Source organism: Stegastes partitus, unplaced genomic scaffold, assembly GCF_000690725.1.
Source record: "Stegastes partitus isolate 25-593 unplaced genomic scaffold, Stegastes_partitus-1.0.2 Scaffold287, whole genome shotgun sequence".
In the NCBI taxonomy this organism is placed as follows: domain Eukaryota; kingdom Metazoa; phylum Chordata; class Actinopteri; family Pomacentridae; genus Stegastes; species Stegastes partitus.
Genome location: NW_007578018.1, coordinates 53,508 through 57,656, shown reverse-complemented (window position 1 = coordinate 57,656; position 4,149 = coordinate 53,508).

Here is a 4,149-nt window from a genome sequence, read left to right as displayed (position 1 = left end):
TGACTTGAGTTGTAGGAAAGTCAAACCTGAAGAGATTCAAAATGACTCAGAGAATGGGAAAATGGAAGCATTCATACTCAACTCTACTTATTGTATTTTTTAAAAAACAAAAAACTACATATTGTTAATTTTAAACTGATTTAAATAAAATAAGTGGTTAAAACTGCAACCTGCACACTCCTATGTGCTAGGTCAGTATATTCAGTTACTCTGATGGCATAGTAGAATGCTAAATTAACAAACAGTACAGCTATCAATATTATTGTGGTCGTTGTGAGTGTGCTAATGTTAGCTTTTAGCTGAAGGTACCACTGTACCTATATACAGATGTAATGAGCAGCTAATGTGGCTGGGATTATATGATATCGGCATGAAAATAGTTCAACTTGAATAGGCATTAAAAATTAGTACCGACTGATAGTTTTATATTATAAAGAGTGTCATAGTTGATGACATCCAATAAGTCACCTCACAACTTCCTGACAAAAGCAGGTGCAAGATTGGATCAACTGACAGACCCAGTTAAGCTTAACCTTATTTACCATCACAACAGGAAGTCTCTCACTAACTAATATAATAGATTAAAGACCTGTAGAAATGTTTTTACACGCAGGTCGTTTATTGTGTTGGAGATTCGCTGTAGTACCTGGTTGCACCACCAGGCGGGGCCTCTTACTGTTCATTAAAATGGTAATCTTCCATAAGGGTTGCGTAAAACAAGTTCACCTCCTTGTTGTGCAAATGAAATCTGCAGCATCAAGATGTGAAAAAGTAGTCCAGCGGCTGTCTGCTTTAGCTAGCTACCCGGTGCAAACGCTAAACATGGATTTTGACCCACACAGGACGCCAGCTGAGTGTCTATCAGCTGGGAGCAGCTGTAGCTGATAGCTGCGGCAATGTTCAGGAGCAGCAGGACTCTGATTACATGTGTTCAACAACATTCCAACTAAAGTGATGAAGTGCATCAGTGATTCTCTGCACTGAATACATTTGTCGAGGTGATAGTAAGAGCTGACAGATATCCTGAACTGATAAAGGTGGGGCGACGGTGTTTGTTCACTAGCATGTCAGAATGTTTTTACCTGCTTACAGGGTATGTTAATGATTATTTGTTGAATACATTAGATTTTATGAGGCCAGTTGAAGAATGAAATCATTATGTTTTGTTGTTTCATTTATGATTCAACAAACCTGGTGTTTACTTATTTTAAATGTTAAGTGTTGTTAAGTGGAATTTGGTAAAAGCTTCCAGGTTATTTCATTAATTTTAACGATGCATTGATTGATTGTTTAAAATTTGCATCCCTACTTAATATGGTAACCAATAGGTGCCCAAAGCATTGTGATGCACGCAACACCGACGTGACAGATAGGAAGGACAATAGACAGATGGCATCGGATACTCTGCTACGGACCGTTGTCTGTTTACATTCTTTGTGCCTGTAGCTGGTTGCTGGCATATCCTTCTTGCGGTGAGGACGACACCAATCAATGTCAAGAGCACAGACCAAACATAAGTCTCGATAATCACCTGATCTGACGCAGTGACCAGACAAAGATCTTGTATAATCTGCCCCCTGCTATACTATTGTATAACTGTAGATGAGTTGACTAACTCCTGTGCAAGGCAGAAGCTATTCTGTGCATGTTTAACTCATCTTATCTCCAAGGGTTTACTCTAATTCATTACTTTTTTCTGTGCTTGACCTTGCCTCATAATGTATTTTGAACAACCTCAGAACTAAGGATTAGTGTGGCGTCTAAATTCTGTTTAGTTTATTGTTGGATTAGCAGCGTTTGAATGTATTTTTTTTTTAAACTCCTGCAGGACCTCAAAGCATTTTGGAGGATACCCGAAACTGCAGTGGATGATCGCGCAACACACTAAAAGCATTCTCTAAAAGCAATCTCATTTGTGGCTCTAAAGCTATGTACAGTGCTTTACTCTGATACATCAGTTAGGTAATACACCGGCGCTGGGAGTTATATTGGAGGTGACACCCCATCACACCTATAAATAGCTTTGCACTTCTCCCCCGGGAGCCCAGCTGTAGCTCTCTCCCAGGCATTTGATCTCTTATTTGTAGGGAATCGACATCACCCACCGCTGCTTTGTCTCCCTGACTTTCTGACTCCGGCACAGCTGACACCTGCACACTCAGTGCTGTAGTAGCATCATTACAGCTGGAATACAGTACACCAAACCATCAGCTGCCTTGGTGGTGGTGGTTCCTTTAGGAGTCAGTCATTTCTCACACAGTTTGCCTCCGGGTTCTCCTCAACTGCATTTAATAATGACTCACCTAATCACTTTGCTCAACTGTGATTGCTATGTACAAGGCCCTGAGTAAAGTGATCTCTCTGATATTGTAACACTCCTCAAAAAAAACAAAAACAAAAAAACAGTAATTGGAGGGAATGGGGATTCAGGCACAAGCCCAGCACAAGACTCATAACAAGTGGGAGTATGAAGCAAATGAAATCGAAAAAAGATATACAATACCCCTGCAGGCTGTGTCTGACCCCAGTGAGTCACTGTCTACACAAGCTTCTAAAGAACTGGGCATGACTCAGTAACAAGCACTGGCGTTTCTGAAGTGTACTTCTGCTGATGGCTACAATACGTTACTCCAGCTCGGATTGAATACCATTTGAACACTTAGAATCTTATATTTGCCATGACTGAGCAGTGCCCGGTACAAATGATTCCAGCTGATTTGTTTTTAAAATGCAACTCTTTTCTAATTTCTTTCACAAGAACATCAGTATAAGCACGTTGTTAGTCATATTATATGTAAGGTGCAGGTTTTTAGTCTAAAAAAACAAATGGAAGGATTAACAAAGTCAACATGAATATGTATGTGGAGCACTGCTTTATAACAAAGCAGCCCGTATAAAGGGATTCAAAGAGGCAACTAGGGGCTTTATTAATGATTCATAAATCATTAACTAATGATTTATACATGTGGACCAGTTGGATCAGTCTTTAGGTAGAGCTTAATATCTCTTTTAAGTTGTGGTTTTAATAGTAGGTAATAAGTTATTTACTAATGTCTTATACATCAACTGTAAATTGGTTGGAACATAAGCAAGTTTTGAGTTGCCACGTTGGGAAAAAAACAGCGTCATGTGGTTCTTACCATTTTCAAACAAGCTGCCATTAAAAAAAAAAAGCAAGATTATTACGAATGGTTTTATTAATTTAATAATGTAACTAAATCTATGTATATCAGCTACAATCCACAACAAGAGCAACTTTTTGCTGGTGTTTACCTCTTTTTGTATCCGACCACCTCTAGGCTTGCAAATCATGTCCATTAAAATGTATTTATTGTCAACATAAATATTTACAGCTCCTGACAAGATGTCTATTCAGAAAGTGAGAAACTTGCGACCCCTTATTAACGACTTGTTGCGATATACCAATTAAACTGACAGGTGAAGTGAATAACATCCATCATTTTATTTACAATCCTACAGTGTTCTGCTGGGAAACCTTGGATCCTTGCATTTATGTGGATGTTGCTGTGACATTGAAACATTAAAGCACAATCCCTTCATAGTAATGGCAGCTCCCCGATGGCAGTGATGAAGCGCCCACTATAAACAGCTACTACTCAAAAAAATCTCAAGGTGTTGACCCAGTTTTGAAAGTCACCAGATCCTAATCGAATTGAGGTCCCGTTTCCATGACATGCAGGTCAAAGCTGTGTGGCAGCATGAGGAGGACCAATACTAGACAGGTGGTTTCAGTGTTGTGGCTGGTAGTGGACATGCTGTAAAACTGCAGATAAGATAGGAGGGGAGTATTTACTAATGGGCTACCGATATTTAGAGCAATATCCCTACATTAAAAAAAGAAAGTAGCCAAGAAACAACTCCTTCGTAATTATAATTGATTAATACAGTAAATATAAATGAATAAGAATATTACTGTTACTTTTTAGACACTGAGGCCGTGCAGGTAGAGCTCTAATAGTGATTTTCTCATAGTTTGTGGAAAAATAACAAAGGTTTTTGCAAATCACTTTCCAGTCCTGTGAAATCTAATGAGTGAACTTTCTTTAAATTAATTTTTTCCACATTTTTTTCAAGGGAAGATGAAATATTGGACTGTGTAAGATTATTGGAGCTCAAATTATCTTTCTA